Below are 13,751 nucleotides of genomic sequence, written 5' to 3'. Positions count from 1 at the left end.
GATCCACCTGCCTCTGCCTCCCGAGTGCTGGGATTAGTCCCTATAATCTTGTAACTGCTGTAGTCGCCTTCATTTCCTGCCGCAGAGAGACAGGCAGCTGAGAGTGAAGGCAGCTGGCGGGACCGCATGGTGACCATTGCTGCTTGGCGAAGTCCCAGCTTTTCGACATTGCAGACCACATGTCTCCAGCACTTTTTTACTTTCATTTTCAGTGATTCTCACTCTTAATGCCTTTCCCTTTGGGAAAATTTGCGCGGGCTTTGGTAAAGGATAAAATGAATACAATGGTGACCTTTCTAAACAAAATAATTCTTTGGAAAAAATCCCCACCACAGTGGAACCAGGAATTCTATTGTGCTCTCCTAATTACATCAAATACAACAAAGTTAGACAGTTTAGAGCCTGAGGTCATTAAGGGCAAGAATGACATAATAAATAAATACAGAGAAATCAGAATGGGACAGAGTAAGACATCAGAACCTTCCCTTTTGGGAGCCTTCTGAGGGAAACTGGCCCATATAGTAAAACAGTGTGTGCTGGTAGAAGTCTTTTTCCCAAGGTCAGGCATTTGGATAAGGGTCCCCATTCCCTGGGGGCTTGTGGAAAGTTCCTGCTTGATAAAGCATTCTTTTTTTTTTTTTTTTTTGGTTTTTTGAGACAGGGTTTCTCTGTGGTTTTGGAGCCTGTCCTGGAACTAGCTCTTGTAGACCAGGCTGGTCTCGAACTCACAGAGATCCGCCTGCCTCTGCCTCCCAAGTGCTGGGATTAAAGGCGTGCGCCACCACCGCCCGGCTTTGATAAAGCATTCTTATCTCTAACAAGAGGGCGGAGGGTGTTGTGGGCCCTTCCTTAGGGTGCCAGTGTGCCTATTGTCAAGGTCAATGCTAAATTCCTCAAGCCACAACCCTTCTCACGTGTCCTTCATCTCCCTTCAATCCACTGTGCAACTGTAAGGTAAAAAAGGTGTATTTTTTTTTTCAATTGGATGCTCCTGATTCACCTCAGACCTTAATCAGGTCTCACACCATCATGTCCCTTCCCCCTCCATGCCCCCCCCCCCCCCCCCCCGCACGCCCCAAACACATCCAAATTAGACTCTGGAGGGAAGATTTCACTCTCACTGTTGATGCTTTTTCTCCGGCCTTCCTAAGTTACCTAATGTTATGACTGTGTGTGTGTGTAAGTGTTCCTTTCTTCAGAACTGTTAGAACGTATTATGATTCGGACACACAGTGTACATGTTCACATAGTTTGTAATGATCTGTTCTGGCCACGCCTACTCCCACCCCTGTCTTCTGAGGCAGGCTGATCTTCAGCTTCCAGCCTGAGTCCCTTTTCTGCCTCTCCCCTTCCCCCTTCTGTCTCTCCCTCTCCCTCCCTTCCTCCCTCTCTCTGCTCTTCTCCCTTTCTCCCTTCCAAAAACCCACTTAATAAATATCCAACCGCACTCTGCATGGCATACCTATCCATGTCTCTCTTGCCTATCCATGTCTCTCTTGCCTGCCACCCTCTGTCTCCCTGCCCTGGACCAGCCACTGCTCGGGGACCTGCAGCTGTCCCTGCCTGAGACTGGCTGCTCTCCGAACCCCCTGCCCACTGCCTGTGGCTGCCCAGGATCCTGCAGCATATTTATTAATCTATTACATAGTTCTGCTCAAAGATGGGGTTAAATGCCATCTTTTATTGAGTGGACCATGGCCAGAATGGGGTTAAATGCTGTTTTACTGAGTGGATCACAGCCAGGACAGGGTTAAAAGCCCTGTTAATATATTGAGTGGACCATGGCGAGGATGGGGTTAAATGCCCTGTTTATTGAGTGGACCATGGCCAGGATGTGGTTAAATGTCGTTTTACTGAGTAGATCATGACCAGGACAGGGTTAAATGCCGTTTTACTGAGTGGATCATGGCCAGGACAGGGTTAAATACCCTGTTTCTTGAGTAGACCATGGCGAGGATGGGGTTAAATGCCCTGTTTTACTGAGTGGATCACGGCCAGGACGGGGTTAAATGCCCTGTTTTACTGAGTGGATCACAGCCAGGACGGGGTTCAATGCCCTGTTTATTGAGTGGACCATGGCAAGGATGGGATTTAATGCCCTGTTTTACTGAGTGGATCACAGCCAGGACGGGGTTAAATGCCATTTTGCTGAGTGGATCACGGCCAGGACGGGGTTAAATGCCCTGTTTTACTGAGTGGGTCACAGCCAGGACAGGGTTAAATGCCATTTTGCTGAGTGGATCACGGCCAGGACGGCAAATGCCCTGTTTATTGAGTGCACCATCGCCAAGCATGAGCTCACTGAGGAAATGAAGCTGCTGTGAAGAAAACGATCTGCTCTGGCCGCCAGTGCCTGGCTGGAGAAGTGCAGGCCCTGTTTGATTTGCTGTGTCTGTGGCCACTGGAAAGTTGTCCCCCACCCAGACCTTGACATTTTTGGCCTTAAGGCAAAGTTCCAAAGCCAGAGTTCCCAGTTTCTAAACAGCAGCTCTCTTCTGGCTAGTTTTCAGTTACCACTTGTCTCACGTATTGGTGAGAAAGCGTGAGCTGCTGGGAGCCTCACAGGAGCACAAAGGTCAGGGAAGAAGGAACTGGCTCCAAACAGAAACAAGGGGCATGTGTGCATTTGTGCGTGCGTGCATGCGTGTGCGCGCGCGCATGTGTTCCCCTTTATGGGCTCAAGTAAAACTTCCCATAGGGCCTAAGCCAGTTAGCCAGGAGTGGCTAGATTAGAAAGAACCTGGGAGACCTCATCTTGGCCACCCCACCCTGAATGTCCCTGATCTCAGAGCCAGGGAGGCAGTTACCTTGAAGAAAGTATCCTTGTTTTCTGAATGAAGAGTTTATTGTATTCCTCATTTTGAAGAATCGTAATTGGCCTTGACTTCCTGTACCTGTGAATCCCTCTAAAACTAATTGTAAAACAAAAAACTGGGCAGTGGGTGGCACCTGCCTTTAATCCCAGCAGATTAAAATTGGAGGTCAGATCTCTGAGTTGAAGCCCAGCCTGGTCTACCAAGCTAGTTCCAGAACATTGAAGGCTACACAAAGAAACCCTGTCTCAATAAACAAAATCAAAAAACTGGAACTAAAACTAATTGTGTCTGTGATCATAATCAGGCCAGGCTGTTTCCCTCTGTCGCTGTCCAAGTAGATCTGAAACCATCTTTTCAGTGGTTCTGTAGCCCAAAGGAGAAGGGGTGTTAGTCAGAGGTATTTCAGCTGTAAGTAAACCTTTGACTTCAGTGTCAGAGGGTAGGGGACACTGTTAACATGTGCAAGACACTGGCACTGTAAAAAAAAAAATCGTCTCAAAAAGAAATGGAAAGGAATATAAATCAGAGTGGTCGTGCCCAGTGTGGTGTCTTGAAGGAAAGAGCTCAGCAGACCACGAGAGGGTAGAAGTCCTCTGTGTTGTCCAGTTAGTTGGTTGGTAGCTTTCTGAGTGAGGTCCAGGCTTGCCTTGAACTCCTGATGTTCCCAGCCCAGTTTTCAAAATGCTCTTACAGATGTGTGCTACCATGCCTGGCTAATGGTCTGGGTTTAAACTGAGGTGTTAAATACAGGAAATACAGGTCTCGTAGAAGCTTTCTGAGGTCTGTGTGCTTTATAAAATTTAAATATACCTTGATTAGAATGTGAAAGAAACAAGTCCTAACTAATTACTTGAGATAGCAAGATAAAAGTGAGTATGGCCATTGGGGCAATTACATCATGGTGCCACGTCTGCCCCAACTTCCAGTTGTACGTAGGGAAGGTGTTTATTGGGCTTTTTCAAGTGTAAGGTAGGATTTCTCATTTTAAAAAATTGTGTGAGTATATACGTGGTGCTAGGAGTCAGACTCAGCATCTTGCACATGGCTAAATAAGTATTCCCTCTACTCTGAGCTATTCCCCCAGCCCCATAAAAACAAAAACAAAAACGTCTCAATTAGGTGGAGTGTGGTAGCATGTACCTTTGATCCGGGCATGAGAAGCAGAGATAGACAGGTATCTGTGAGTTCGAGGCCAGCCTGGTCTACATAGTGAGACTCTGTCTCAAAAACAAACAAAAGTAAATTAGACCTCTTAATTGGATATATAAAATGTAATAATCTGTCCTGTCCCTTTAAGAGATAAGCCCCGCCCACTCCCTCCCCCATCCACTGAGACAGGCAGATCTTCCTTCCTGCTTGCAGCCTGAGTCCCTTCCTTTTCCTTCTCCCTCTCAAAGAGGCAGCTTCTGCCTCTCTCTTCTCTCTCTCTCTTTGATCTTCTCCTTACATTCCATAAGCCACTAAATAAATACCCAACCTCACTCTGCATGGCGTGCCTATCCATGTCTCTGTCTCTAGCCCACCTTGTGTCTCCCTGCCCAGGACCAGCCACCTTCAGAGACCTGCGGTTTGGTCTCGTGGCATGCCCATCTGTCTGTCTCTCTCTCCTTGTGGCCTGCTGCAGCCACTCGGGGAACTATGCCATCGCTGCCTGGGACTGGCTGATCTCAGGACCTGCTGCCTCCCGCCACTCAGGGACCTGCAGTGTTTCTGCAGCTGCAGCCACCGGGGATCCTGCAGCATTTTTTATTTAATCCATCTCATAAAACATGTTTTTCAGTCTATTGATGCTGTGATATGCATATGGCCTCAGTTAGTGACAGGGGACAGGTACTTGAGGGATGGGGAGGAACTTTTGCATTAATCTAGCACTGTGGGACTCAGAGTTTGGATTTGGTGTTTTGCCCTTATCCAGATGAACCAGCAAGGGTTAAGAATAAACATTTCAAACCAAATCTGTTTGGCACTGCTTTTAGGCGACCAAGTATGGCAGAGTCTCTGCGGGAGAAAAGGCAGAGGCAGAAAATCACTCCAAGCAGGAACCCAAATTGCCAAACATTGGTCTTAAGTGCATGTTCCCTGAAACTGGCCCCATTCCAAAGGGAAGAGCTCACAATGGAAACAGTGACGGCCCTTTGCTCAGGCGGCCAAGAGAATGAAAAGCACATTGAAACCCAGCCTCTCCAAGGGAGAGGCGGTGGGCCCCTCAGCGGCAACACTAACCTGACAATGGAGCAGGACCATAGAGCCCATTCCCAGCAGTCTTCAGTTCAACAGCAGGCTTCTCTGTGAAGCCCTCAGGGACACTGTGAGCAACTCCACTTCAAACAGTAGATGCACGCTGGGTCTGATAGCCGTTTGTGCTGATTAGGTTTCGTCAAGAAAGAAAATGTGCTCGTGGTGCCTTAGGACACTGCTCCTTCCAATATTTACCCTCCCTCCTACAGTGTTTCAACAACTTCCCTGATTTTGGTTTTGCCTCTTATGGGCTATTTTGGCCTTTGGGGAATGATTTCCCCAGAGGTATTTTCCTGCAGTAATAATGTTCAACTAACCCAGGTCCACCAGGAATGTTCCTCTGTATTAGCAGATAACATAGTAACTGCCACACTGAGAGACTGGCAGCCGAGGGCAAAGGGAGTGTGAGGGACAGACTGGACCAGCTCCAAAACAGCTCTGCGAGGAACATTTATATTACCTTCAAATCTACTTGAAAGTCCAGCTCTGCTTTGCTCTGTGTTTGTCTTCTTCCCAGTTCTTATGTTGAAATCCTGATTCCCAAACCTGGTGGTGGTGGCACGTGCCTTTAATCCCAGCACTCAGAAGGCAGAGGCAGGCGGATCTCTGTGAGTTCAAGGTCAGCCTGGTCTACAAGAGTGAGTTCCAGGACGGCAGGATAGGCTCCAAAGCTAAGACAAAGAAACCCTGTTGGGGGGGGGGGGCGGGATCAAAACTCATATTTTGTTTGTTTGTTTGTTTGTTTTTGTTGTTCGAGACAGGGTTTCTCTGTGGTTTTGGAGCCTGTCCTGGAACTAGCTCTTGTAGACCAGGCTGGTCTCGAACTCACAGAGATCCGCCTGCCTCTACCTCCCAAGTGCTGGGATTAAAGGCGTGAGCCACCACCGCCCGGCCAAAACTCATATTAAAGAAACTGGAATGTACTCTGTGTCCAAAGCAGAGCCATTTTGTTCCAACTATCTGCTGGATCCTAAGACACATGTGCATTTCTGTGGCGTGCATACAAGCACGGGGTCTGCCCTCCAGTTTAGAAGCAGCTGTATCCAATCTGCTGTCTAGACTGGCCCAGCATTCACCAACAAACCTAAATGCTCCCCCTCGGTGGAAGCCTACTGGATAAATCTGGTTGTGGAGGCAGGTACACGCATGCTGGCAAACTGCTTGGCCCACAGCTGCTTCCCTCCAGGACCTGCTGATGATGACAGGAACTTGACTCGGTGGCTCTGCCTCCATGCCACCCACAGGGATTTTTGTTGTTTTGTCTTGTCAGCTGGCTTCTTACTCCCTAAGAAATAAAGATGCGAAGGGGAATTCGCTACACTTTTAAAATCTTTCTACAGTGCAGTCCTATGTAGTCCTTTGAGATGAGAGCATTCCCATTGACTTCTCCCAAATGCTGCTGGGAAGAAATCCTCAGAAGGAAGCGGGGGAGAGGGAGAGAAAGGCAGACATGTGAGAGCTCTGCAGCTGTGGTACAAGAGTCTCCTCATAATACTCCTTACCTCGAGGGAAGAGGGAAGAGAGAGGTGACTGTGAGGGAAGCCGTACCCAGCCTGAGAGAAGGACACAGGAACCTTGGAGTTCAGCGAAGGACTGGGGTTAGCAAATGGCACATACAGGAAGGAGCATTTTTGAGAGGAGGCATTTGAGGTAGAGGACACCATATGTAAGGGTAGAGATGAGGACAGAGCATGGCCAGACTGGCAGAGCGAGGAGAGTTTGGGAGGTCGCTGACCATGCATTTGGTAGGGGCACAGTGAGGAGGATGTCCTACAGGGAGAATGGTTTTATCCTGACGACTCAGCGCTTTGTAGACTTAGGGAAAGGTCACGGGGTAGAAATTGCATCTAGAGTGCTCACTGTCCTCTGTAATAAAGATATGGACTACAGAACAGGGATGCTAGCCAGGAGGCCATGATTTCTTTGGGGGGTGGGGTACAACAGTAGTTGGAAGACAACTAGTGAGGCACAGACAGTGGTTTCTCGAGGGAACGGACAAGTTTACTGAGAAAGACTCCAGGTAAATATAGCAGAGGTGCTTGCACCTAAGTGTCAATTACAGTAGTACTCAAGTAGCAGAGCTACGACAACAACCTGTGTCATTTTGCAAGATGATAGTACAACTGTCAAGTTCTAAGTTCTTTTTTTTTTTTTGGTTTTTCGAGACAGGGTTTCTCTGTGGCTTTGGAGCCTGTCCTGGAACTAGCTCTGTAGACCAGGCTGGTCTCGAACTCACAGAGATCCGCCTGCCTCTGCCTCCCGAGTGCTGGGATTAAAGGCGTGCGCCACCATCGCCCGGCAAGTTCTAAGTTCTTAAACATTTTAAATGCCATATTCTGTTAGTCTTTGAAGTTTGAAGATTAACTATCCATCTGAAATATATCTCTGTACATCTAGAAAACCTAATATGACTACAAGCTTGACTTATAGATGACTATCTATTAACCTATATTTCTTAATTATACATTATATTTTTAAATGAGATGCATAAACACAATACCTTAATCAAGAGCAGAAATACACATATAACAAAATTTACCTTAAATTTGTATCAATAAACCAAGATCCATATCAATGCAAACTATTCATCTCTATAGCATATCCCCCTCTAAATATAAATAAACACTTGTAAACAATCATTTAGTGAATTTGGGCAAGTTTTCTCCAGACTACTTCCTGCTTTTTGTTGGGGGAAGTAAATTTTGGGGTTGTTCATGGTGACCTTTGGGGGGGGAATCTTGGTTCATCAAACCATATTAATCTGGAAGAAATCCATAGGTTTTCATCTTCTGTGGAAACAATAAAAGAACCTCTTTTCCAAAGTAACATATTCTTAGACCCAAATTCTTAACTCAAGATACCTTTATATATGCTGGTTTAGCTTAGCAGCCCATACAATGATATGTTCTCTGTACTTAGCTCCTTCAAAGTCAAAAAATTTAAAGAAAACACAATAATATACATAATCCAGACTGTGTATTCCATCTTTACATGGCTTGTTTTTATTCTATTACTTTTTCTACAAGTTTAATATTTATTTTATTATCTTTACTCCCTTAGTCTATGACTGTCTTTACTCTTTTATATTACATTTACTGTCTCTTTACTCTTTTTCTTCTCTCTCCCAAGCCTGTGTACATTTATAAACACACTGTGACTGGTTTAGAGCTCTCTTATGTCTGAATCTCCTGTTGTGTATCTGAAATCATTTTCTGCCCAGGAGCACTTCTTAAAACGCTATGCTGAGGAGTGACTAAGGCCAAGGCTACCTTAGGAAACTGCAGTTTTGAAACCGTGCAGATTTTTTTTTTTTTTTTTTTTTTTTGCTACTGCTGATTCAGGAAGACCTCTCTTAAAGGAGCTGCAGCATGCTGCCATCAAGCAAAGCCTATCCAAAAGAAGAAAATGCGAGTAAACTTTGTTTTTTAGTATCTAGAATTCCTTTTCAAGCCCTCTCAGGTCTTATGTGGATTTAGCTAGCACACATTGGAGTGCCAATTTGTTGTATTGGCCCAACAGTTTCTTTATTCATTAACCAATAAAAGCAACACATATACAGAAAGACTTCCTACAGCACATAATAAATAATTTTCTCTAGAAGATCATATGCATATGTGCAGATGACAAAGTAGAAACAAAATTGTCTGGGAAAACAGAGAGTAACAGGGGAGGGTGGCAGAGAATGAGGAACCATAGGCTCCAAATACTTTATATGCTTGCAGAATAAGATGGCCTTATTTAATCCAATGAAAAAAAAAAGTATCAGAGTTTATGGCCCCAGCCATAAAGTGCTTGCCACACAGCATGAACACCTGAGTTTAACCCCAGAACCCATGTAAAAAAGCGAGGCAGGCACAGTAACCTAGGTGTGATTGTATGCACCAGTAAGAACACAGTGAGGTGGCATACACAGGAAGGCCCCTGAGGCCCACTGGCCAATCAGCAGAGTCTAACCCAGGTAGATAGCTCCTGAGAAACAGCACCCAAAGTTGACTCCTGGCTTCTATAAGCACATGCACACAAACCCACACATGTGCCCGTGCATGCACACACCCCAAACTAAAGCACGCCAAGGCACAGCACCAAAGGTGTGGCAGGTGAGCAGATCTTCAGGCACGTACCACAACACGCAGCTTCCGTGCTGTCCATTGTAAATATGGTCAGTTCTCTTGGGGTCTACTCTGTACCACACTGCACCATTGGCTTTTGTTCTGTTTTGTTCTCAAGAGCCCAGACTGGCCTCAAATTCAAACTGCTGTCTCAGCCTCTGAGTTACTTGATTACACTGTTCCTAATTAATATTACTAATGATACTGTCATGTGTCTACTGAAACGGGTCTCAACTGCTTTTTCATACATTCCTTGTTACCCTTGGCCTTTGATGGGATTTTCACAGCAATGGTATTAATGACTCATGGTCTGGAGGGGGCGTGCATCTTCACAAGCTCAGATGGGCACTGTTGTGCCCTGTAGGTCTGCTCTCACTTCCTGCAATAGTACTCTTCGCTCTCTCTCCCTGAAGGTTTTGGGAGTCTATGTTAAACTTATTCCTAAATGCTTCTAGATTTTGCTCCTGTTAGCAATAAAACACCTCTCTTCTCCTGTCCTCTAACTGGCTATAACTGGTGCATGAAAACATCAGAATTTGTAACTGTGGGCTGCCTCTATCATAGAGTGAGTGCCTAGGAAGCAAATGTGAGGTCCTGGGTTTGCTGCCAGCACCACTCAGAACTGAGCTTCTGCTTAGCAATCATGCTCCACTTTGTTCCAATTTTCATGGCTTCTTTTGATATTTAAGATATTAAAACGTAGGCCGGACAGTGGTGGTGCACACCTTTAATCTCAGCACTCAGGAGGCAGAGACAGGTGGATCTCAGTAAGTTTGAGGCCAGCCTGGACTACAGGGTGAGTTCCAGGACAGCCAGGACGGTTACACAGAAAAACCCTGTCTCAAAAAACAAACAAACAAAAATGATAATAATAATTATAAAGTTAAAAAAAAAAGAGCCAGTCGGTGGTAGTACATCTCTTTAATCTCAACACTTGGGAGGCAGAGGCAGATGGATCTCTGTGAGTTTGAGGCCAGCCTGGTCTACAAGAGCTAGTTCCAGGACAGGCTCCAAAGCTACAGAGAAACCCTGTCTCGAAAAACCAAAAAAAAAAAAAAAAAAAAAAAAAGTTTTTTTAAAAAAAAAGACATAAAAGTAGCTAGGTGGTGGCATAGCATGCCTTTAAACCTAGCACTTGGGAGCAGAGGCAGGAGGATCTCAGTGAGTTCGAGGCCAGCTTGGTCTACAAAGTGAGTTCCAGGACAGCCAGGACTGTTACACAGAGAAACCCTGTCTTGAAAAACAAAAGATATAAAAAAGCAGTTGTGGTCTGAATACAATTAAGGTTTACTCTTTAGTAACATTTTATTTTTGTATTTACTGGATAAAATGAATGTTTCTCAGACTTTTTTGCATTGGTGTGGTGAGGTGTGTTTTTCTAGCTTTTTTGTATGGGCTACTGAGGCAAGTTCTGCACTGGATCTGAAGCCTTTTTTTTTTCCTGTCCTAGCCTCCTAAGTAGCTGGAATTATCACAGGCCCAAGTCATTAGACAGGGCCCAGATTTTTTCTAATTATTATTTTGTGTGTGTGGGTGTTTTGCCTATGTCTGCGCACTATGTGTCTCCGTGCAGTGGCCAGGAGAGTTGGAGCCTCTGGAACAGGAGTTAGATAATTGTGAGCCACCATGTGGGTGCTGGGAACCAAGCCCAGGTCCTCTTAACTGCTGAGCCATCTCTCCTCCCCCTAAAGATTTTATTTTTATTTTCTATGTGTACTGGGGGGAGGGTGTGTGCACACGTGACTACAAGTGCCCTGGGAGGCCAGAAGAGGGCACCGGCTCCCCTGGGGCTAGTTACAAGCAGTTGTGAGCTGCCCTGTGTGGGTACTAGGAGCCAAACCTGGGTCCTCTGCCAAGAGCAGTATTTGCTCCTAACCACTGAGATACCTCTCAACTCAAATGGTGGGTTCTGAAGCTGATATTCTCTCTGCTGTTTCAACACTTTCTTTAAAGATTCATTTTTACTTTTAGTTATGTGTACACATATGTGCATATAAGTGCAGGTGGCTGGAGAATTCAAAGGTGTGAGAAGCAGGAGTTAGACAGTTGTGAGCCATGCCATGTGTGCTAGGAACCAAACTTGGGTCCTCTGCAAAAGTAGTACACTCTCTTAACAGCTGAGCCATCTTTCCAGCCCACTCCAACAGAGTCAACCATCGCACTGACAACCTTGCTTGTAAGCTCACACAGGATGAGATGATCCTCTATTCATATTGTGCCCCAGTGCCCGAGCACATTATAATCCTGTACTGTCCGCATGGTCAAGCCAAGTTCACTACTGCACAGGGTGGCTGTTAGGGATAGCCATGGCTAGGGATGCAGTTGAACTGAAGAGGGCTTACCTAATGTGCAAGCCCCAGGCTCCATCCACAGTAAGTTACAAAACCAGGTGTGATAGGGTGTACTTAGAATCCTAGCACTCAGGAGGGACAAAAAGGTCAGAATTGAAGGTCATCCTTGGCTAGTTAGAAAGCTGGAGACCAACCTGGGATATATGAGGCTTCCTTTAAAAACTGACAGTCACCTTCAGTGACTTGCCGTGAGACTTTTCTCACTATTCTTCTTAGGTGCATTTGTGGGTTTGTGGTTACAGACAGAAATAGATAAAAACACCTGTGGAAAGCTACCTTCTGTTTGTCCTGTTCTGTTCCAAACAGGACAGAGACTCACCATTCCTATCTACCTGTCCCTAGCAGGGCTGTTTGTGGCCCAAGGTCAGAGTCCATCAAGAGACTTTCGTTTCGAGAAATGGTCTGTTGCTGCTCCAACTTGGCCTCAGTGCTTCTTCTGCCTCAGCCTCCCAAGAATCTGGGTTGACAAGCTGTGCCTTTCCTAGCTCCTCCAAGGACCATTTTTGTCCCATTAGGTCCCTCTGTGGAGCTCTGCCTGTCTCTTTCTCCAGAATTAACATGTGTGCCCCCACACCCAGTCACAGGACTTCTGTTTGTACAAGAAGTGTTTGCAGGGCAGTAGGGGCACACACCTTTAATCCCAGCACTTCTATTCCAGGGAGGCAGACGCAGGCAGAACACTGAGTTCCAAAGTCAGTTTGGTCTACAGAGCAAGTTCCAGGACAGCCAGGGCTGCACAGAAAAACTGTCTCAAAAACAAACAAGTGGTCTTCCCTCACTAGAGACGCTGAGCTGATGGAAGCATCTTTGCCATCCATCACATGCAAACAATCTGCCTGAGAATGAAATCAACACGCTGGAAAACAAAGCCACAGCCAGTGAACCATCCTAAACTAGCTCAAACCATGTCTTTCTATGGCTTAGGCCAGTCTCAGGTAGTGCACTTGACCACAAACAAGACTCCTCTGTAACAACTAGCTTGCTATCTTCCTGTCCATAGCTCATCAAAGGCCAGTTTTTACTTGCTTCTAGTTTGAAACTACCAGCAAAGACAAACGCACATTTTATTTGGCCAGGAAAATAAGTCGGAGGCTGTGGGAGTTGCAGCAGGTGACAACTAGTGTTCAGATGTCAACCCACCAGAGGAGCACTTCTCTGATGGAGAAGAATCTTGTTCAGGCAAGGCTTGCAGGACCACTGACTCCGGAAACTGTTGTCCTGTCTGTAATTTCTGTTTTTTGGTTTTTTCGAGACAGGGTTTCGCTGCAACTTTGGAAACTGTCCTGGAACTCACTGTAGTAGACCAGGCTGGACTCAAACTCACAGAGATCCGCCTGCCTCTGCCTCCCGAGTGCTGGGATTAAAGGTATGCATTACCCTCTTCCTGTCTGTAATTTCACACGTGCAAAAACAGCTATGGTGTCTCCCCAATACCTGCACTGTAGTGTGTAAGCTCATGTGATGTGTATGTGTTATCTCATGATTGCGTCTCAATGTTATGGGCACATATATCTGGGATGGTCAGGAAGATGACTTCTCACTAAGCTGTATAATTTTGATGTATAGAAAATATACTAGAATATGCTTCGTAACTGTATTTGTTGTCCTATGAAGACTAGAAAACACTTAAAAGCCTGCTTTGTTTCTTTTACTCAAACACAAGAAAACAGTTTCTCCCCGTCTAAGACAAGCTACACATAATTAGCTCATTTTTTACCTTAGAGCAAGTTCAAACTAGACTGAATGCTTCTATAAAAAGATCATAAAAGTTAAAAACTTTACACAAGGTCAGAGTTGCAGATGTCTAACCAAGGTTATTAACACAAATCAACCTAAAAAGTCATGCCCCCAGCCACTGGTCAGTCTTACTACAGAAACATTGAAACCTTGCTTTACCATGGTAAATGCCACTGTCCTTATTGTTTACCCATGGAATTTGCTTTGACCAATGAGATGTAATTCTTGTAGCTTTTTTCTTATTGCCTCAAGTCACCTGTAAAAAAATGTATTTAAGCTAGGTGAACAAAGAAGCAAGGAAGAAGTGAAATGAAGAATTGAAACAGATAATTAGAAATGATTTAGGATAGAGAGAATTGGAACTAAAGAGAATCAGAGTCAATTAGACAAGAGAATAAAAACTGCAGAATAAAGAGAATGACCCTCAGATTGTGTGTGAAACGGAAATCTTTCAATCCTCGCTCCTAAGAAGTCTTCTCTGAGTCACCCTGGGTAGTAGC

Source organism: Chionomys nivalis, chromosome 21 (genome assembly GCF_950005125.1).
Source record: "Chionomys nivalis chromosome 21, mChiNiv1.1, whole genome shotgun sequence".
In the NCBI taxonomy this organism is placed as follows: domain Eukaryota; kingdom Metazoa; phylum Chordata; class Mammalia; order Rodentia; family Cricetidae; genus Chionomys; species Chionomys nivalis.
Note: the sequence above shows the minus strand (reverse complement) of the source record.